The sequence below is a fragment of the Seriola aureovittata genome, chromosome 6 (genome assembly GCF_021018895.1).
Source record: "Seriola aureovittata isolate HTS-2021-v1 ecotype China chromosome 6, ASM2101889v1, whole genome shotgun sequence".
Classification (NCBI taxonomy): Eukaryota; Metazoa; Chordata; class Actinopteri; order Carangiformes; family Carangidae; genus Seriola; species Seriola aureovittata.
In genome coordinates this window covers 16,932,435-16,956,007 of record NC_079369.1, presented here as the reverse complement: position 1 = coordinate 16,956,007, position 23,573 = coordinate 16,932,435, and positions in this window count along the sequence as shown.

Here is a 23,573-nt window from a genome sequence, read left to right as displayed (position 1 = left end):
GAAAGCAACACCAATGTTAACTCTCTCATGCTAACCAGCTAGCCCTCACTTTCTGATAGCGACTCACTGTAGCCTACAATCTGCCCTGAAGTAGTAGCGCTGCTCAGAGGGCTTATTATCACCTCTTGCCCTGTAAACGCAATGATGGCTGAAGCTCTTGTCAAGTGATACTCACCACCACCAGCTCCTGGCAAGAAACCATGTGCTTCTGAATACACCCGTTGCAGATATTTACAGTTCTATTATATCAGACAATTTATTTGTTTAAAACTGAGATAGAACAAATTTAGATAGGCCTAAGTATAGAAACTCATGAAAACTGACAAATTAAAAGAAAAACTTGAACACAGTAAATGAGGGTAGAAAAATAATGAATGTAGCTTCTTTAATACAGCACACGAGGGGGTCACTGAATGGTATGATGACTTTGAAAATTATCCAGATCATATGTTATGCACTTTACAGTCTCAACCCTATTGAAAATCTCAGCCCAATTTAACACCATGGGACATTTTGGACTGCATTCCCCACCACCATTATGAAAACATCAAAGAGGGAAAATGCTTTGGATGGATGGGGTTTATCCCCCCCAGTAAATTTTAAGAGACATGCAGAATCTATGGAAAGGAGCATTGAAGCTCTTTTGGCCGCTCTTGGTGGTCCTTACAAAAACCTTTTCGTGGATGGTGTTTCCTTAAATTTCTCACCAGTCTGCAGACAGTCAATCAACTGTATAAATTCTCACACTCAAAATGGGACATTCCTTTTGTAACTTGACAGACTTTTTTACTTTTTAGCCCTGACAGAAATAATAAGGCTGTAAGCCCGAGGCTTCAAACAGCAGCATAAACACAATAATACAATGTTTCACTGATCAAAGTAGAATTATTTTAGTGGACCGCATCAAAAGGGAATAAGTAATATTGGTGATGTGTGCCTTTCAAAGGAGCTGAGCTGGCGAACAGTAATATTGAAGCAGGCACGAGTTCATGAGCCAACAGCAGGACTTTGCATTCAAATGAGTTTGAGGAAGAGATATACAGGCTGATAACAATGTTCGGGATGCTGTTAAAACTGTGAATGTTGTATTTAATGCAGTGCTGCTGGGTGCGATGTATACTAGCTGCCATATGCAGACTGATAATTGAACTGTGATTGTTTTGAATCTTTGCCAGTACCATAACATCCTGTCTGATGTGGGTTGTTGCTCATACTAAATATCCAGGTATTCCTCTATATTTTTCAAACAAATTGGATGTAACTTGATGTTTATAAGAACATTTTCCCCAAGACACACCTAAAAAGAACATGGTTATGGTGGGTTTTTTTGTTTGTTTTTTTGTTTTCTGTTTGTTTTTTTGTAGTAATCCAAAAGAAAATTGTTCTTTTTCAGAGTATATACAACAGCCCTCTGCAAAAGTAACTCAGGTGTCTTTATGTATGGGATTCCAGTGACATCATAACCCCATCCCAGCTGATATTATAATGTTTTTTTTCAGATTTTTGCCTCATTTGATATTTTGGTTTGGTGACCCAAACCATGATCTTGGTTTGGGTCTTGAACCTTAAACCATGAGTTGCCAAACATCAACCAAACCTTAACCACAGTGTTGTTATGTCATAAAATGGATTGATTTTTAACATGTATTTGTAACAGGTTTTGGAAGGCCGAGATGAATTATGTTGTCCTGCTGATAGGGGCATCAGCTTACAGAACGTCTGTATCTGGAGGGCATACCACCAAAGGTATTTTTTCATTAAACTTGGAGGACTTGTTTTTATATGGCCCTAGTCTTCCTCTGTGGTGGGGTCCTGTGTTTAGGGTGTACAAAAATCTTCAGATGTTGATTTTTTTGTGCCTTGATGACTCTGGCTATGTTTCAGCAGCTATAAGGAAGTCCCAGTGGGACTGGGCTTCTGGTTGAGTCAGCTTGTCTGTTCTGGTCTGAAGCTATTATTATTGTATTACATCATTCTGCAATAGGATGGAAATGGAAAAACAGAAACTGGTTTATTACTTTAATTACATGATGGAGAGACACACCTGTCAAACAGGAAGAGAACTACACATAAAAATACTTCTTCTGCTCTAAGATTCCCTGGGGTGTAATCAGCAGATTTACATGAAATATTAAATACAGACAGATACTAATAGAAAACGTCCAAATAAACAATTAAGAATATGGGATTAATGAAATGAAAGTGGAGCCCTCTCTGGACAGCGTTAATCCTACTAAGAGAATCCGGTGACTGATTTTTTCATCCCATCTGGAACAAACAACTAAATTATGTTTTTCCAGCTAGCCTAAAAAAAGCAGACTGAATATAAATGATTTACTTTATTATGAGTTAACACTGCACAGATTGACATCTGTTGTTTCACACAATTAACACAGCAACTAGCATGGCCGGCATCTGGATTAGGGCCATGTAACCGGTGGAGATGAGCATCGCTATTTAGATTTGATTAGATGATTGATGATCCCATTGGGTAAATTAGATATTTGTTGTCGTAAAAGTAAGAAGATTCAGCAGGGGAAAACACAAATATTAAGCTCAAAGTCCCAAACTGAATTTAAATGAATCCATAAGAGAAATGGTTCATTTAAGCAATACACTGTGTTCTAGAAAAAATAAATAAAGTAGTGAGAAAGCATAAAGTAGGAGCTGCTGTGCCTGCAAGTAGAAAGATATGAAGCCACTTGACAGGAGGTTTTTTTTTGTGCTATAAGTGACAAACATGGGACAAGTCACTAATTTGCCACAGCAACTAAATGGGCAAAATTATAATTGACTTCATCTGTTAGTACACAGGCCATCTGAATGGGGAATTAGGACTGATATTACTCAAGAGTTCTTCTCTACCACTAGGACTCTGTGCTGCTTCTCTCTGTGTGGCTGTTTGGAGGACCTGATCTCCTTATTTTTATTTATTAAGTTACCTTTCCCTGTCCCCCACCACAGAGTCAGCACTGAGGTGACCCATCCAACTACACATTTCCCAAGAGGGAAATGTTTTTAAATCCCCACCACCACCCCCCACCCCCTACTCAACCTCTACAAGACACCTTGGACTTGGAACAATGTGAAGAACTGATATCCAACTTGTTCACTAAACTTATTTCATTGGAATCAATGGACCCATTTCTTGGACTTATTTTCTTTAAATTCTTAATATAGGATTTACTAGTATTGGATTTATTACAATCCCATTATTGGATTATAGCTGCCAACAGCTCTGATTGCAATTCCATCTGTCTCAGGAGTGAGGAACCTACTTTGAACTGATACTCCTATGGTTTGCTCCTTTTTTATGTGGTGAGATTTTGGCAGATATTGCAATTTCTTTGTTTGTTTTTTTTCTTTTTTCACATCTAGAACTGTTCCTGTGGTGAGTCTGTAAAGCCCACTGAGACACAGAATGTGATCACACGAGAGGGAGTGATGCTGTAGCGGCAGCAGCCGTGCTGATATTAAGTACAACATCACAAGCTCGAGTGTGATATTGCTTTCATACAACAGTTCTACAAGCACCATATTAGTTAAATAATAATAACAGATTATGATTTGTTTGTTTATTTGATCCTTTATTTGGCTAAACCAACACAAATAATTCCTCAACTGGACTGGTGCTGGACTGTTGCTAAGCTAAATATTTTTCTGACCTGCACAGTTCAAACCAGCTTGCTACTTTGTGTACACTCTACCCCAGGTGTGCGCTGAAATATCCAGGCGTCTTCCCTTCATCCTCTTCTGATGACCAAACATAATTTAATTCAAATGTTATTTCTGGAAATATTTTCATCTTTGCAAAGTTTGTTACAATCTAACAGAGATAAAAACCGTTAATGTAACGGTAATTAACATGTAGTTACAACTCCCAGTGCTATTATACTCTATATCAGCATTCATGGAATGACTCTCCTCCAATCAAATTACTTGGTAAGAACTAACGGGTGTATAATGAGCTATACAAATAAACATGACTTGACGTGATGAATTTAAATGTCAACGCTCATTTGAATCATGTAATCATTAGGTATAACTGGGTTCTGGAACTGGCAACTTTGGTTAGCTATGGGGTGTGCTTGTCTTGGAAGACCAAAAAAAAAAAAAATGTATCTAGATTAATCTGCATGGTATGAAAATTTAAAAACTTGCATAGTAATGCTTGTCTTAGATTAACCTCGTGCCTATGAACACATCATAGCAGTGCCACTATGTTACAGTGCACTGTGGGACTCCTTCACACACATTGTGGCTTTAATGTGCATCTCATTTAAAAAAAATCATCGGCTTGTTACCTTCCACCAGTCTCCGGCCTCGAACCGTAGTAAGACGGCCACTGGTATATGCTAACTCACTTAGCTTAGCCTGGCTCGTTGGCTGGTAACAAGCTTTACAAAGAGTCCGGACCAACTCTGCATTGAAGAACGGGGCACTTTATTCCAACGGTACAGTAGGCGTTATGCATATCCTTTCAGTGATACACTGGACTCTATATTGTCTAGCAGTAATAACAGTATTTTCTCGGTCGGCATACATCCGTTCACTGTGGTTGCGTCTCACTCTCTCGTACTATCGCTTTTTTTTCGTATACGTCACACACACATATTACCCACAAAGCCACCTTCTTAAAGGAGCAGGCTTGGCTTGCAACACTACCCCCACTCTGGATGATGATTAAACCCTTAACATCACTCCAGCACAGTTACATACATTAGCGAAGGAAACAACATTTTACCACTGAACATTTCCAACAACCCACATTTCCCACAGTCCTTGAATGGATCCTTCCCCAGTGGAAGGTAACTGGAAATGAAGGAGATAATGTTCATAAAATGTCTCTTAAGCCTACTGCATGTCCTCCTTGCATAATGGTAACAAAATGTTCACACAATTACACCTGAGTAAAAGGGGGTTCTTTCTCTCTAGAGCTATAAAATCTCACAGTGTGCTAACTGAATAAAGTGCAGCCACAGTGTCTATTACTGAGTTTTAACATGTCACATTCACACTTAAACAAGGCCTATGCATTCTAAGGTGCCATAAACATGAACAGTGCTTAGCAAATCTCGCCATAAAGTGCAACTTATAAAAATACAGTTCTGGAACTCTTTTCTTACAAAATTAACACAATTGAACTTTTTTTTTTTTTTTTTTTACTAGGGAGCTCCGGGTAGACTACCGTTGCTCCCGGTGAGATCAGGGCGCATTCTTGCCCTCTCCTGGAACAACGATCTCACCACTAACTAACTCAAAGTCTCTTAAGTTCGTAGTAACAGTCAGTGACTAATCCAGTTACCAAGCCGGTCTGGAACCTTGCAGACCCTCCGGGGTCTCTGACATGGACTGGAGGCTGGGGGGAGGCATTGAACACGTGCCCCACCAGGATCCTGCGCCCTGGCCTCGTCCCGTTGTGGCAATGTTAAGTCCTCAGGAGACTGTCCGTGACTCGGTGGAACTGGCCGTGTGGAGTGGAGAGCCTCCCCTGCAGTAGCCTCGGTCTCAGTGTCCCACAGGTTGAGGGGACCGATGTCTGCGTCGTTGGAGCTGTCATGCGTTGGAGAGGGGACCTCCACTGGTGCCCACTCCTCTGCACTTTGAGGGACCCAGCTATTATCTAGGGGTGTCCTAGAATGATAAGGCTTCAGTTTGTCATGATGGACCACTTTGGCTTTTGTTCTCTGGCCCTTCTGGATTCTGTAGACCAAGTCGTCCAGCTGGCCTACAATGAAATAGGGGCCCTCATAGGACGGCAAGAACTTCCGCACCTTGTCTTTCACTCTCTTGGTGCCCTTTATCAGGTGCCATACTGCGTCTCCCACTTGGTAGTGGACTTGATGGATGTTTTTGTCATACTGTCGTTTGGCACGCTCAGCAGACCTCCCTAGAGCTTCTCGTGCCAGCTGATGAGAAAGCTCCAGTCGTTCTCTGAGCTGCATGACATAGTGTGGAGGGGAACTGACAGGGACGTTGTCAGGTGACGTACCAGCTACCAAGTCGACTGGCTCAGTAGTTTCCCGTCCATAGAGCATCATGTTGGGTGAGAGTCCTGTGGAGCTGTGCTTGGTTGCTCTATAGGCCATAAGTGCATAGGGAATCATTATATCCCAGTCCCAGTGGCATCTCTCTGCAGTAGTGGCTAAGATCTTCTGCAGGGTGGCGTTAAAGCGCTCCACCTGGCCGTCGGACTGAGGGTGAAATGGAGTGGTTCGTGTCTTTTCAATTCCCAGCAGTGTGCACATCCCTTGGAACACAGCTGACTCAAAGTTTGTGCCCTGGTCGCTGTGCAGAGAGTGTGGGGCTCCATGTCTACACACCCACTCCGACGTGATCTTTTCAGCCACTGTTATTGCTTGCTCATCGGGGACTGGATAAGCTTCCACCCACTTACTGAAATAGTCCTGCACCACCACTATATAGCGGTTGTGCCTCTCAGTCTCATTTAAAGGACCCATTAGGTCGACTGCGATGCGTTCCATAGGGCCGCCAACTTTAACAGTGCCCATGGCCGCCCGTGGTGTCTTCTTGGGGCGAGCCTTTGCGGCACAGCTGATGCAGGTACGGCACCACAGTGTGACGTCATTTTTCATATCGTACCAAAAGTACCTGGTCTTAAGGCGGGAGAGAGTCTTTTCTGCTCCAAAGTGGCCACCCACTGGCCCTTCATGCATCTGTGCCATTACAGATGTGCGATATGGGTGTGGCAGCAGGATTTGTGGGTAGAACACTTTTCCCTCGCCGCAGTAGAACTTCCTCAGCACGACCCCATCTCTCTGATATAGCCGTTTTCTCTGCGCCCAGTAAGCTTTGGTGGCAGGGCTGTGAGGTGCCACATCGGTCCATGTCGGCTCACTCCCCCCTTCCTCAAGCCACCCGCACACAGGTGCTATGTCTGGGTCAGCTGTTTGTGCTGCTTTCAGTTGTTCTCGGGTCCAGCCCTTAAACAGGTCAAGCTGGGGTGACTCGGTCACCCGGCTGATGCTTGGGTGAGAGAGAGAGTGGTCATAACAGTTGTCGCTGAGGGCATCAACTACCCCCACTAGGTTTTGCTCTGGGGAAGTTGTGAGGGGGCCCCCCTCTGCTAGGCAGTCTGTCAGGTTACACTGTACTCCTTTGTGCTGACGGTCATTGCTGCTGGAGTCGGGCTCAGAAACTGTGCAAGGACATGAGCTCCTGCACGGTCTCCTGGACAAAGCGTCTGCATTTTGGTGAAACTTCCCTGGCCTGTGGAGGACCTGGAAGTCATACTCTGCTAGTTTCTCCAACCAGCGAGCAAGTTGTCCCTCTGGCTCCCTTAACTTGGTTAACCAGCGCAGACTGCTGTGGTCAGTTCGGACTGTGAACGACCTCCCGAGCAGGTACTGCCTGAAGTGGGAAGTGAACTCCACTACTGCCAGGAGCTCCCGTCTGGTAGTGCAGTAGTTTTGCTCTGTAGGGGACAGTCTCCTACTCCCATAAGACAGCACTCTCTCCTCGCCCCCTTGCATTTGGGAGAGGACTGCTCCGATTCCCCAATCGCTAGCGTCAGTGTCCAGGAAGAATTCACCACTGTCGAGAGGGTAGGCGAGTACAGGTGCTGATGTGAGCCGGACTTTCAGTTCTTCAAATGCCTCCTGGCACTCGGCTGTCCAGTTAAAGCGTGCATACTTTTTAGTGAGTTCGTGGAGTGGTTTTGCCACTGTGGCAAAATCTTCGACGAAACGCCGGTAGTAGGACGCCAAGCCGACAAACTGGCGCACTTCTGAGATGTTCTGGGGAGCTGGCCACTCAACCACCTTTAGCACCTTCTCAGGGTCGGTAGCAATACCTCTGGCTGAGACAACATGCCCCAGGTAGGAAACTTGCTCCCGAAACAAACAGCATTTGGATGGTTTCAGCTTCAGGTTGGCTCCACGCAGCCTGGTGAACACCTGAACGAGCCGCTCCAGCATTTGGGTGATGTCACGCCCCAGGACTATGATGTCATCAAGATACACCAGACATGTCTCCCACTGTAGTCCGACCAGGACGCGGTCCATAAGCCGCTGGAATGTGGCCGGTGCGTTACAGAGTCCGAAAGGCATCACATTCCACTCAAAAAGTCCCTTCCGAGTGCAGAAAGCAGCAGCTTTGCGGGCCCTGGGCGTCATTTCCACCTGCCAGTATCCTGATGTCAAATCCAGTGTACTGAAGTACTTGGCGGTGGACAGGGTGTCCAACGTGTCCTGGATTCGGGGCAGGGGATAGGCGTCTTTAATAGTCCGCTCATTCAGGGGTCTGTAGTCCACGCACAGACGTGGGCTCTGGTCTTTCTTTCGCACCATCACAATTGGTGCGGCCCAGCTGCTGTTGCTGGGCCGAGCTACGCCCGCCTCCAGGCTCCCCTGCACTTGTTGGTCTGCAGCAATCTGTTTGTCTCTGGCCATCCTGCGGGGCTGCTGTTTCACCGGTGGCCCAGGGGTGGTCAGGATGTCATGTTGCACGAGGCCAGTGCGGCCGAGGTCGGTTGGCCCCGTGGAGAAAACATCACTGTAGGACTGTAATAAGCTGGCCAGCCTACCTCGGTCAGCGTCCGGCAGGCTCATGCAGCTCTCGGAGTACAGGGCCTGCAGATGGGGGGGTACAGGAGCAGAGGAAAGGTTAGCTGTTTCAGGAGCAGTCAGGACTTTGAGAGGCTGAGGAGCAACCACCTCCACCACCTTTGCGGGCTGGAGGACTCCAGCCACAGCCCCCTTCTTCAAGGTGACAGAGGAGGCGCCAGGGTTAAAGACTCTGATGGGAATGTCAGCCGACTGTCGTGCCTGCACAACGACCCGGGCCACCAAGACGCGGTGCCTTTCGACGAAACACTTTACGGGGCTTAACACCAGGTCTCCAACAGTGGCAGGCCGGAGGCGCACGGTGCCAGGCACTACGTACTCACAGCCTGGCCCCAGGACTGTCCGGCGCGCCACCCGGACGAAGTGCACCTCTGGCTCTGGGTTGACACTGCAACGGGGTACCTTCTCCCCAAACAGAGTGATTTCTCTGCGGCCATAGTCCAAGCAAGCTTGTGCCTGCAGCAGAAAGGGGTGCCCTAGGATGACTTCGGTGCTCCCAAAGGTGTCAGCTATTATGAAGTTCACAGTGACGATGCGGCCCCCGATCTGTGCTGGGACGTCAACTTCTCCTAAGACCGACAGGCTTTCCGGCCCGACACCCTGCAGGGTCCGAGCGACTGATGGGCGTATGGGGGGCCTGGCCTCAATGGGGAAAGCATTGAAGTAATGGAGGGGCAACACACTCCTCCGAGCACCAGAGTCCAGCAAGGCACATATCTCCAGCCCATACATCGTCACCTGTACACACATCTCCTCCTCCTGGCCTTTAGCACCGATGACAACTGTGCCTAGGTCAGGTGTTGGAGTCGGCTTGGCAGTCACAACTGGCTGCCTGGGCCAGTGAGGGGAAGGGCAGTTTCTCTGAATATGTCCAATACCTGAGCATTTGTGGCAGACAAGCTCTCTCCAGTCCTTTTTCCCTTGCCCGTTGTTTCTCTGAGGCCGCCACTGCCGAGGGGATTTCTGCACCCTCTCTGGTGGAGCAGCGCGACTCATAGCTGTCCTCTCCAGTTCCTCTCGCTGCAGTGTGTTCGCATTGTCACGCACCACGGCTGCTCTAGCTCTCCGCTCCGTTGAACTGTGCACCCCCGCCCGCATCAGCTGTGTGACCACTTTAGCAGCCCTTCTGGTTGTCTCATACCTGTGCGCTATATCATAGGCACCTGCCAGGGTGCGTGGCTGCTCCTCCAAAAGCTTTTGTACCGTCTCAGCATCAGCCAGGGCATTAGTAAAAGTCTCCACACTGATGGCCTCCTGCTCCCACTCTGTACGGTCAGCATACACGATTGAAACCTTCTCATAGATGTCGTCTCTCAGTGAATGCAGCGTTTCACCTGGCTGTCTGACTCTTTGTCTCAATTCGATGCCGATGGCTGCTGCATGCTCTGAGCACGGTCCGTAGGCGGCCTCAATCTCATCCACAATCTGCTGATAACTCCACCGTCCAGACCGTGGATTCTTATGGATGATAGCACCAGCTGCCCCCGTTAGGTTGAACCTGAGTTGCACCGCTTTTGTTTTCTCTGACCAGTGGTTGGCCTGCGCGCAGCTTTCAAACTGGTAAAGAAAGTCTTTCCATGCGCCTGACCCATCAAACTGTCCTGGGCGCAGTGTGGGAATCCTTTCCTGTTCATAAAGTCCATCATCACCGATGGTTGCTCGACCATCGCAGCGCATCGGGTGAACTGGGTAGCTGTGTGGTGCAGACTCAGCGTGCCTCAGGTTGAGCTGGCCACAACCACACAGCTTGGGCTGTCCACCCCCTGATAGCTGTGCGTCTCCGGGCAGGATGTAGCTACTGCCCAGGGCTTGCACTCCATGACTCAGTCCTGCATACTGGGTTTTGCATGGGGTGAAGGGTGAGACTGGCAAGGGTGACAACGAGGCTTGGGGCAGGGTGGCTGGGGTGCTGTTGTCACAATGATTACAGTTCATGGGGGTGAGAGGATTAATTAGCTGATCGCCAATGTCAGGGACAGCCGCTGTAGTGCTGTGATTTCCCGCGGTGTTTAGCTGTAATGGCGCAGGAGTGAAAGCTGCGCATCCGGCGGGGCCGCAATTCAGCTGGGATAAATTCACAGACTCACCACATGTTGCTATTTGCTGGGCTGGCGGTGTGATGAAAGGGTTAGAAGGCCGCGAGGGTGGAGGAGTGAGCGGCCATGACCCGTTGGGCTGCAGCGGCATCGTGCAGTCTGCTGCTGTGTGTGCAGCTGATGTTAGCTCCATGCTAGTCACAAAGGGGTTGGTATTATATCCGTTGCCGGTGTGTCCGCCGTCCGGCTGGTTAACCGAGTCTCTTTGAACTCGAAAAGTCTCTGTAATATCCATTAAAAACGGATTCGTGCTGCTCACTTTCATTTGCATCCTTTCAGCAGCGTCGTCTCTGCACGCCGCCATTTTCTCTCGCTTTCCGGGCGCCGCCATTTTTTTTTTTTTTTTTTTTTTGGTCCGCTGCCGACGATATTTTATTTTTCCACGCCGAATAACAATGTCTCTTACTTGCAGAGAAGATCCCGGACGAGCCCCCAGTGTTACCTTCCACCAGTCTCCGGCCTCGAACCGTAGTAAGACGGCCACTGGTATATGCTAACTCACTTAGCTTAGCCTGGCTCGTTGGCTGGTAACAAGCTTTACAAAGAGTCCGGACCAACTCTGCATTGAAGAACGGGGCACTTTATTCCAACGGTACAGTAGGCGTTATGCATATCCTTTCAGTGATACACTGGACTCTATATTGTCTAGCAGTAATAACAGTATTTTCTCGGTCGGCATACATCCGTTCACTGTGGTTGCGTCTCACTCTCTCGTACTATCGCTTTTTTTTCGTATACGTCACACACACATATTACCCACAAAGCCACCTTCTTAAAGGAGCAGGCTTGGCTTGCAACAGGCTATAATCAGCTATAATTTTTATCACCAGTGACTGCTCTAAATATGTAAGTTCAGTGCGGGTTGTCTGACCATCGCAAAGTTACTTAACACTAACACGTAACACTTATTCAACTATTGCACTCACTTGGAGTCTGCATAAGAGCATTAGTACCTATTAAAAAAACAATTACGTGTGTAAATACCCGTAATAAAATGTAAATCCTTCCCAAACAACAAATGCCAGATGATCCTAAGCTATTCCCCCTTGAAGAGCTAACCTGCCTCTTGAGAAGGGAGGGGTTTTGTCAGTGTAGCTGAACTCATACTGACCTGCCTCCTTCAGGTAAGCTGTTTGACTTTGCCAGCTGCCAGATCGTCCCCTGTGGGCCCCAATAAATATTCTGGGGCATTTCAATGTTGCCTTGTGGGAAAGCAGCCTTTCTTTCCACTGATTCTGGGCTTTGTAGTTAACCCTAACAGCACACAGAGGCAGGGCTCGAATTACTGGGCGGATTGGGGAAGGGGGGGGATTAGACTCCCCAGATTAAGACTTTGACTCCACCCCAAAAGGCCTTTTCATTTTTGGAGGGTGGGGTTGAAATATTTATATATTGTTCTTACCTGTAATTGTAAAAATTTATAATATACATCTCATTGCGTCCTGGAGGCTGTGCTTGCATGCGTCGCACAAACAAATTGAGACACTGTAGGTTAGTTGTAAGTAGCATTAGCTAACTAACGAGGCCGTTTAATACACTTCCTTACCTTCAGAGTTTCTGAATTAGAGATTGCTTCAAGCATCGATGATATGGATGAACGCTAATGTTAGCTAGTTGATAGCACGCCCTTTAATTTCCATCGTTGGCTTGGTATTACATTAACCTAGCAATATACCAGTATAAAATGACATACTGTATATAATCTAATTTTAGCTCGGTAATGAGTAATCAGACAATGGAGGATTAGTTTTAATATTTTTCTCTTGTGTGGCTGTGCTGGTCAGGAATTCAGGAGTTTTACCTGGTTGGGAAATTGAAAAAATTTCCATGTGTGCTGAAGTACATGTAGGTACTTTTACTTTACTTGAGTATTTACATTTTATGCTACTTTATACTTCCATTCCACTACATTTCACAGGGAAATATTGTACTTTCTACTCCACTGCGTTTATCTATAAAGATTATACAAAATCATCATCTACAAACTGCAGACATTATGTGAAATAATTAAGATACTGTAAAGATTGTAACATTTAGGTTCACCGAAGCTGTACTGGGTTCCCTTTCACCCTGGAGAAAAAGTTGACCCTCCTGATTGCCATTACCTAATCCGCACACTTCAAAGAGATACTAAACAACATGACTCAAACACTGCAGCCTCACTTTTTCCCTTTCAGTAAATTCTTTACACAGCAGTGGCCTTATTTTATGGGTTTTGTCATGGCACCTGCACAATCGACTATGTATTGACTCTGGTCCAGCATCAGCACCCTTTGGTTTTCCATTTGAGTATAAAACAAGTAAGGTCTGTTTGTATAGGAGAACAACACGCAGAGAGCAGCATGCAACCCTGACAACACCTTCCAAAAATGAATCAGTACCAAATTGTGTTCAGATGCCAGAGTGGCATGCTCCTATTATACCAGAGCGAAATGCAGCAAAACGTAATGTAAACCGGCAACTGCAGTGAACGAGTGGGAATAACACAAAACTCAAAGGGATACTTTGACATTTTGTTAGTCAGAGTTATAGATTGTTTTGTAATCTTCAAATGTGACATACCATTAGCTGCTCCTCATCAAAGGGTATGATAAGTATTATTTTGATTAATCACCTGTAACCAGTCATTTGATGTTGTAGGTGTCACTTTTTCATGTGGACAATCATATTCTGTAATGAAATTGAATTCTAAAAAAAAAGAAAAAAAAAAAAAGTAGTTATCCCACACTTACAAATATTAGGTTAGTGGTTATATTACACATTTCCTCAGTATTATTAGCAAGTAAGAAATTTCACATAAAATTGGTTTGGAAATAATTCCAAAAACTTGACTTTGATTGTCGTCGTCACATTTTGAGGTGACACTAATCCACAATAATGCACAAAAAGTCAGGAGGCAGACGGTTTCAGTGTCTGTCATACACACGGCGCTTACATGAACTGACATGTGGGATGAGGGAACAGGAGAGCCACAGTAACAGGCAGGGATTCTGTGTTTTGCTAAAAGGCACTTTGATGGCATGCATAGATAGAAATACTGTATGCTGTCGAAGAGATGCCCGCACCATCTTTCTTCGTCCTCTTCTGCCTCAGACTCTCTTTCTCTTCACATTTCACGAACGCGCTTGTATCCCACCTGTCGACTCTACGCCTTCAGCAAGTTTCCCTGCATCTCCGTGGATCATCGGACTTTCTTTTTCATCAGCTACGTGTCTCCACAGCACCTCCTCGTTTCTTTATTAGTTCCTCAGTATGTATAGAGAGCGGCTGACCTCAAGCTTATTTTGTTAGACTGTTTACCTGTTGACTTCTTCAAGTGAATTTCCTGCCTGTCCAGCATTTCACCTGAGTGTGTTTCCTTGATTCTGTGTGTCTGGTGATAACATGATACCTATAGGTCTCTCTCCCAGCCCAGCTTTCCTCAGCAATATATCTTTGGCTGCTAATGGCTATGTGAAGTAGTCAGCTTTAGTAGAGGTCACTGTGAATTCAATACTACTTCACACTGTGTGTATTTCAGAGCCTGTTCCAACATGGTTCAATGATGAGGCCAACGGGCTGTGACTGAGTCTCCTGACACCGAGTGATTTGGGTTAGGGTTCGGGTTAGATAAGCCTGTTGGTGAGTAACTACAAATAAGTTTCATTCACCTGTGCCACAGGTAGATCATTTCTTCCATGCTACTGCCCAACGCATATATTGAAAAAATTACCAACTACTTGCATCCTCTATCCTATTTAAGGAGACTGACTTTTTGGTGTTTTTAAGGGCAAAGCGCTTCTCTGAGAGTCTGTGTTTTCTTCTGCAATACTTTTTTGTAATGCTCTTACTCCGTGCACTACAGTAAAAGTCTTCTGAGCATAAGTGAACCTGAATAAGTCTGTTGTACATCCATATGCACAGCCTTTAGTCATGCTTGATGGTGGTTGATCACTGGCTTTTAATGTTAGAAATAAGAATCTTATTTATCGTTTTCAGCGGCATAAAAAAAAAATTTAAAAAAAAGAAAGAAACTCCTTTACCGACAGTAAATTCAAGGGTGTGTGAGAACCTCAGCAGCTGCAGCTTTTGCCTAAAGGAAGTGCTGGCTAATGATCACAAGAGTGAGGATGAGAGTGTCAGATTACAAAGTCCATTTTCATTGTTCCATTGAATTGCAGGGGTGATTTGTTTGAATGTCTGTAAAGTAAAGGAATCAGCTGATAGTGATCAACTGAGTGAACAACTGAGCTCTCTAAAAAAGATTTGAGAATAATTGGCCTTGGTTGCTCTGTCCACTCCTTTTTTTTTTTACATGTCTCTTATTCTTTCAGTTTCCTTTGTCGGTGTTATTAATGTCTCAGCCATTTGTTTGATCTCTTTCAGTTTGCCTCTTCTTCCCCTCTGCCTCTACAGTACCGTCCTTTTGTTTCTCAGATTCACTGCTTTTGTTCTGCAAGACTTTTCTCTCTAATCCGTACATTTTCAGTCGCTCAACATATTTGTCTGCTTTCCTCACTGGGATTCCCTCTGCCTGAGTACATATAGCATGAGTGTGAGAGTATATACCGAGCGAGTGTCAACCGTGAAGATGTTTTTCTGCTCATGAGAAAATATTTTTCTTTTTGCTGTTTGCCAGAAGCTGGTGTTGATCAAGTCAACTTAATGCTCACTAGTCCCTGAACCCTTTCTCTCTCTCTCTCTCTCTCTCTCCATCGCTTGCACATGCATGTATACACACACACACACACTTTCTGAAACCCCACACCTGGCCCCTGCGTCTGCCTCGTTACTGTCTCCTCAATAATTCACCGTTCCCAAGACTTTGGATACATCTTTTATTCATGCACTGGAGAAATGTTCATCTCCTGATATCAGTGCACACACACATGCGCACCCACACATACACACACACACACACATGCACACAAAATCTTGGAAACTGCCATCAATTTCTTTTTTTTCCCCCTTGTTATGTTCGCCGCTTGCCACTTTCACTGTTTGACAAATCAATTGATGACTAAATATGCTGCTGGCATTCCCTTCTCTTATCCACTGTATGAAGATTCTCAGCCATTCGGTCCCCTGAAGTACAGTGTGTAGCCGAGCTGTACGAACAGCTCGAAAGACTATTCATACTCAAAGTTGTTAAAATCAGATTGTCATCAGAGTCAGATGAGTTGGGCGTAAGATGCGAATTGTGACAGGGCCTGGAGTCATCAACCCACTGTAATGGTGTGTCTGTGTGTATGTGTGTAGGTGAAGACGTTTCTGTCTGTGTTCTTTTGAAGATCCTCCTAACTTCATCTGACACTCCGTCCACATATTGGACAACCGCCGCATTTGCTCGGCTTCTCTCTGTCTGATCTTGTTGATGTTTTAACAAAAAGCTCGGTTCAACTTTCAGAGCTTGTTTCTTCTTTTCTCTTTGTACTCGGTGCTGGACAACATAATATCCAGTGAATGATCTTTTTTTTTTTTTTCTAAACCTCTGCTTGTGCACTGTAACTTCATTTCTCTGGCAGGTTAATTCTAATAAGGGTCATTTCTTCCGTTTAAGAGAAATGTTCGTATTCATCTGTTTGACTTTACTTCCTTTGTACTGCATGGCTGCAGGTTAGTTATATAAAAGCTTGTTGTGTTCATTAGTATTACTTAGTTATCTGTTTTAATTGCAGTGGCTCATCCAACAATGACTACTCACACCTGTGCCTGAGAAAGTTTCACTGATACATCTGGTGAACGCAATAGCTATTTTTGCCTAATTTGAAATGCCCATCTAGGGAGCCTGTTGAAAAAAAGGAGGTAAGTACCCCTTACCTCCACCCAAAAGTACCCCTTGAACAAGCTGAATCAAGTTCAAGTCAAATCACCCCCACCCCCCCACTTATGTTGTAGTAGGTTGTGGGAATCAATAAGCAAATACTGATTAGTGTGAGTGGAAGAGACAGAGGCTAACACAGGCACACACTCACAGGTGCATGTTTATACAGGCCGAGGTTCACACATTTGCACACATGAATGCACACTGATGATATGTGTGTTGACGTACACGCAGAAAGATGGGCACTCTCTTGCGGTCTCATGATCGGGGACAGGTGAAGTTGCAGACACACATTCTGGTGGCATTTTTGCAATTAAAGTGGGCCCTGTGGCTATCTTTCCACTGAGTGCACAAGCCAAATATCAGGGCACAGAGCAGTGCTGCTTTGCTCCCCTAGTGGAACTAATTAGATGTTCCCAAAGGACAGCCCTGTCATCACATTGTTCTGCCCACAATACAGCCTCAGTGGCCCTATGAGGGAAGCAGTGGGCCAAAATAACCCAGCGAATAACTAAATTATACAAAGTGCCTCATTCCAAAACTCTGCAATTTAAAAGAAGCTGAGGCTCCACAGTCAATATTTCTAAACCAGATCTTCTACTGAATCTGACAATTTAATGCTAATGTCACACCTTTAAAAAACAAAAGGAAAATACTAGCTTTATAGAATTTCCTTTTTACCATTTCTCTGCCTTTATTTTGGAAAGGTCTACCAACATGGCTAGTTGGGTGTTTTGGGGGCGCTTTCTGTCTGTCTTTCCTCTTGTCTGAGCACTACGACAAAGCTGATGATCATTGACATCCATTCCAGATTCTATTAAAAGCACAAGTTCTACTCCACTTCTGTGAATCCCACTCTGATCAAAGTACTTGCATGCAGGCATAGGTGCCAAAACCGTGGGTGCGCACGGGCCCGAGCACCCACTGAGAATGCTGAGCACCCACGTGCGGGAGTGTGCAGTCAGGGCCAAATTTACATTGATTCGATAACAGACTCCAGGTTGAATGCAAGGTTGGATAAGCTGTAGAGACTAAGCTGCTGAGGTTGTTTCACTATCAGGCCCCCTGCCCCCAAGTGTCACCACCAATCACAGAGCGCCCTTCCGATTGATCCAGTCTATCATTTTACGGCACTCCACCTGACCCAGCACACGTTGCAGGTTCACGGTATAGCGTTGTCCTTCCGTTTCATGTTGTGTAATGTTAAAGTTCTCATTTCCAATCCCTCTGTGTGTGTGTATGTGTGTCAGCCGTCTCTGCTCATTTCCTGTGGTGCTGAAATGTGTGCATTTGACTACTTTTTTCCAAATCCGTACAGCCATAAGTCATGTGGGCTATGATTTTTGCATAAGGTTTCACAAACATAAATTGGCACCTATGCCTACGACTGACCTCTCTGAAAAGCTCAAACATGATACTGAAGTATTCTGCTCATATTACACTGTAAGCTTATTGGATTTCTGTTGCTACACCTGCTAAACAGATTGTGAAACACCACATCATCGTCACCACATGTCCAGCTGCCGTGATTTTTACTTATTTCAATAGCTGTAGCTGTTGCGGGTGAACAAGATGGTTTTTCTAATGATGATTACAATAAAACACTGCGTTCAACTGTTATTTGCATGTCTTGTTATTTGATAAACAGTTGAATTCATGTATTGTGTTTGTTGGCCATAGTACAAAGTGAAACTCTTGGGTGTTGCCTGGTAAATGTCATGGCACGAGTAGGTAGAATGGGGCTGGAATGGGGAGAATAAAACATCACACTGAGCCCTGTTAGCTCATGACATTAAGAGACAGAATTCACAATTATTGCAAAGGGAGGAAACACGAGCAAACAGAGAGAAACTCACAAATTACACATTTCATGACATGTAAAAGTGCATATACCAGCACATACGCTGCATTTAGAAATATGCATGAAATGCAGCCACGCAAAGGGAAATGTTCCTCCTTTTAAGACCTCTTCTTTCTTTTTTTTTTTAAATCATGTACTGGCAAATAAATTTTATTAATTCTAATGAGGTTCTGATCTATTATTAAGATATAAAGAGCTGATAAACCATGATATGATAGATTCAAAAGAAGTATTCATTAATTCCATGTATACTCATTAATTCATCATGGACTCTATGTTTACTAAGGTTTTATAAGCAGTTCATTATTATAAGTGTTTCTCATTAGCCTAATATAATTGGATGCTCCTCGACAACATTAATGCAATGACTCCTAGTTGGCTGAAACAAAGAAGCATTGCAAAGTGAGAGTGCACACAATGGAGCTATTATTCCCAGAGAGAATGTTATTTGTAGAGTGAAGAGAGGAATTTGTGCTCCAAAAGTGATGTATAGGCTCCAACCTATTGTTAGAGTCATTTCCTCATTATATTTCCACAAAAACAACCTTGTGCTCCGTCACCTCATTCACAGTAGTGTGCAATTTTTGTTGCTTTGGCTTCAACCAACAAAGAGCCACTGAGATGAATGGGATGCTGAGAGACACTGGCCGCATGTTCCAGCTGTGAGTAGCAGCTGATGTTTTAATGAAAGTGAATGTGCCAGGTCACTGTCTTAAGAGTGGCGGCAAAACCTTGGCCGGAACAGCCAGCGATGACCGCAGGGGATCTCAGCATCCCCAAACGAATCAGCGGGCTAAGAGGAGAGGACAGGCGGCCGCTCACCTCAGCGGGCCTGTCATTCTGATCGCATGCATCAACAGGGGACCAGCTGGGATCAAACAGGCTGGATGACGGGTCATTGCAGTGACAAACAGGAGCACTAAAGGGCAAATACTACCACCAAATGACATACTAAGCACTGCTCAATGGCTAGTAAACAACTGAAGAGATGTTACTCTAACATGTGTTTGTAGCCTATAACAACAGCCTACTTCAATAGAGTTTCAGTACTGTGGCAATTGCAAAAGACAAACTAAAATGTATCAGATAAGCGTTCGTCATCCTCCATCATTTACATTATCTGCTTTACCACTGCCTTGACAATAATGTTTGACACAAGGAGTAACCTGGCTCTTGGTCACTTCTTAGAACAAACTGATATGATATGCTGACATGGCCAGGAAATTACTGATGATGATGGGGCAGAAGGGGGAGGAAAGTCCTGATAACTAATTGAATGTCTTTGTAGCTCGATCATCAGGACAAAAGCCTGAGACACCATTGTGACTAAATCCTCTCCAGAGTGAGGTCTGAAAACCTTCGCTTACAGTGCTAAACTGTACAATAAACAACTGAGATGGAAATATCATTTATAAGGATAAACCATATTGTTTCAGATGGTTGGTTGTATGCTGTTGCCGATTCAGTGTCAAGTTTAATACACACCACTTGCTAATGGTATGTTACGCTTGGATTAAATCAGCCTCCAACAACAGCTCATCCTGGCTCACCTTGCTCTGCCCACTCAGGGCTTCTATACATTGCCAAGCAAAACCACACGCTGCCACCATCGCAATGAAAGTAATTACAGCCTTAATCCATTGTAGACAAATTGACTGTATACAGTGTTTGACTTGCTGTGACATAGTTTAGTTTACATTTAACAGCGTGGGTGGTGACAATATGGGTTTTCCCTCGGGGCTTTGACTGACTGCCGATGCTCAGTGTTATTGGCAAGTGACCCGTGTATTGAAAACTAAAAACTTGGCTCAGTTGGGCAGAGCAGTGTTGCTGTGCAGTGATCCATTCAGGTACTGAAAACTAGTACACTCATATGCTCATCTCATTACAGCCTGCAGATTCTTGGGAAACTGGCTGAGTGCATCAGATGTTAATTCATTTCAGGACTTACGCACACGCATGCTGCTCCATAGGGGCAGTTTTAGAGATTGTGTTGAAGTGCAAGACGAAGCTGGAAACATGCTTGGTGTTTGCTATAAGTGTGACTAAAACATCATGTATTATGAATAGCTGGCTGGCTGGCTTTTTCCCTGAGTATTTATGTTTTCTTCCACATACTGTAAATTTTAGCAGGGTTGCTGTGGATGAGTGGAAAAGCAGTAAACCAGAGATTAGGTTTATGTTGCAGTGATCCTGTTGGGGGTAGTACCTCTACCACTAACCACTTAACGGCTATTGATGTGTGTCCTTTTTTTCTCTCCTCACCCCAACCAAGTAGCTTGGTCATATGTACATTTATAACAGCAGCCTTTAATCACTTAATTTCAATGGAATTGCACGATTGGCTCACAGAGGCAAAATAAGGCCGTGTGGCATTTAGCACGTAGAGTTCAGTGAACTTTTGTGAACGCAAATTCTCGCCATTGACAAATTGCAAACTGTCAGGACACTGCTGACCTTTGAGGGAGAGGACCTAAGACCCCAATTTAGCTGGTGTTCAAACCCAAAACAGGTGATGTAATGAGATCATGAAATTGAATGCAGAAAGTCCAGTTTTTGAAACAGATCTCTGAGTCTGAGGGTTTAATAGACAACAAAACATTGCATGAAAGTTTGTAATACTATGAGAAATTGGTTTTAGAAAGTTTTATCTAGACTATAGAAATACTCACATTACACAGTGAATCTACCTGGAATGTATGCTTGCATGTATTGTATGGGCCATTGCTGTGCTTTGCCAGATGACAGTGGTCCAGTAAAAATTGAGTCAGGTTCAACAATTTGCAAGGTGACCTTGTTGAAATAAATGAAGGGGCTGCACCTTTTCACATGGGGCTAATGTCAGTCTGAACACGACCTTGGCCCTTCATATAATTTTGAAATATGAGGACAGTCACTACGTCACCATATTTTCATCACCCACCCATTTTGCAGGGATGTGTGAATGAATGTCACCGTGCCATTTTATGGTGTGAGGACCAGGCACTAAGGCTCTCTGTCATGGTATAACAATGTCAGACCACTTGAGCCTTTGCTGATAAAACAGATGGATATTACTCGTACAACCACAAGATTTTTTTCCAGGGAGTCATGAAAATAGGCTGTATTAAGTTTTCTGGAGAGGACAGTCTCTTTAATTCATGTTTAAGTAGAAAAAAACACATTAAGTTCCCATTCATTCATTCGTTTGTGATGAACTTGTCATAAAGGGCGTGTTAGAGGAACCTATCTCAAGCTATATAAGCTCCTTTTAGTCACAGAACAAAATGGTATGGTCCATTTTAGAGGTGTCTGTTTCAGAACTGTCGTTTTTACCTCTTTTTTTTGGGGGGGGGGGGTTAATCAGGGGGGTCAGACCCTCCCAATGCCCCCGATAATTGGAACCCTGGGCCTAGGTATAGGCCTACTGCTTCTCAACAGAAGAATTAGATCACTAATATGACACCAAATTAAATTACAACATGGCTAACTCCTCACTGTGCAGATAAAGCGGATGAGAGAGCTCATCTTTCCTGTGTAAACACCGACTAGAAGATGGTAATTACGTAAAGTGAAAATCTACTTAAGCAATCATTCATCGAGGTTTCTATTGGAGGCATGCGCTTGATATGATGAATGAGACTGGCATGTCGAGGCCCATTACCCAGTGGACCTCTTTTCACAACAGATGTTTTGGCTTGTCATAGCAGGAAAAGCACAGCTGCAATTAATAACATTAATGATGGCTCCATTCCATTTAAGTGGTTTAAGTTCCCAGTAAGCTGCACAGTGAGCCAGCACACACGACACCCGGGTCCTGAAACGGAAACCTAAATCAGAGGCAGCCATTATTGTTATTAATTACACCTGTGTTTGCTCTGCTGTGTAAATCTCTGCTGTGAAAAAGGCCTATAGAGAGAGCAATGAATTACAAAAACTACAAGAGGAAAGGGAGGAAATACATGCATCGCATGAACGTTTACCATGTTTGGAAGATGGTTGTCCTCAGTTATGTCTGGCTGTTGAAACTTTAACAACTTTTTGTCCCTTAGAAAAAAGTAAAGACACTTGTCTACAGGCCTGATATTCTGAATAGTGCAGAATAATACGAGAACCACACAATTTCAGTACTTAAATACCACACCGAGTCACTTAAAATACCTTTTTTTCGCAGTACAACTCCACTACTGTAAAGTGGAGCCTGGGGCAAAGAGCTGGCCTTCACCTCAAGTGAAAGGTGAAATAATATTTAAAGAAGCAAGTGAGGGATTCACTGGATGGTCTGTGTCTTGGTGGTGTGAACAAAATGGGACTAGCAATTTCTTCACCAACCATAAACCAACTATCACAGCAAGTCCACAAGGTCTAAAGGGTGAAAATAAAAAGGAGGTGAAACAAAGGCCAAAGTAGCTTGATTGAAAACAAGGAGGTTTGCAGGACTGCTCTGAGAGTTAGTGTAACGTACTAAGAGTATATTTTGAAAAAAAAGGAGATCATAGATAAATGTTTTAAATATATGAAGTGACAACACTTTTCCATCCACTCTTGCACCTCTTTTGCGAGCATTTTTTTTTTTTTTTCCAGGGTCGGGAGCATTTTTCCCATGCATAACATTAAAAATAGAGTAATCTGCCCTGAATATTGTATCATATCTTTCCTTGATGTACAATGACTCTGACATGATGATACACAAATGGACAGGTGCTTGTATCCAACATGCAAATTGAGGGAAAGCAAGAGTATTCTACCAGGCAGAGCTGGAATGTGCTACAATACCCTACAGACAAATGGGTGCATCTGTGCTGAAGTGACAGCAATTGTGTGAGTAAGCATGTGTGCACATGTGTTTGTGTGTGTGCGTGTGTAGTTTTACTTTTAAAAATGACAGCCCATGTTGATGTGTGTATTTTGTGCACACGTACCCACCACGTTTAACCAGTGAAGTAAAGAACCTCCACACCTATTCATGTGTGACTGTGTATAAATCATGTTGAGTGAGTGTATGTGGCTCTCCCCCTTCAACCGGCTGTTAGGGGAGTTGGTAGCTCCGTGTTACACAGCTCAGAAGAGGCAAGCCGCTCGTTGCAACAGAAGGTACATTTGTTGTTTGGTGCTGCACTGTTCATCACTTGCAACGAGCTGCAACCTGTGTTCACTGAACTTTGAGCAAAAAGCCTGCAGAGCAAAGGGAAGAAAGACAGAGATATGGCTTCAAGAGGAAGAGGGTATGAGTAGAAATAAAGTCCTAA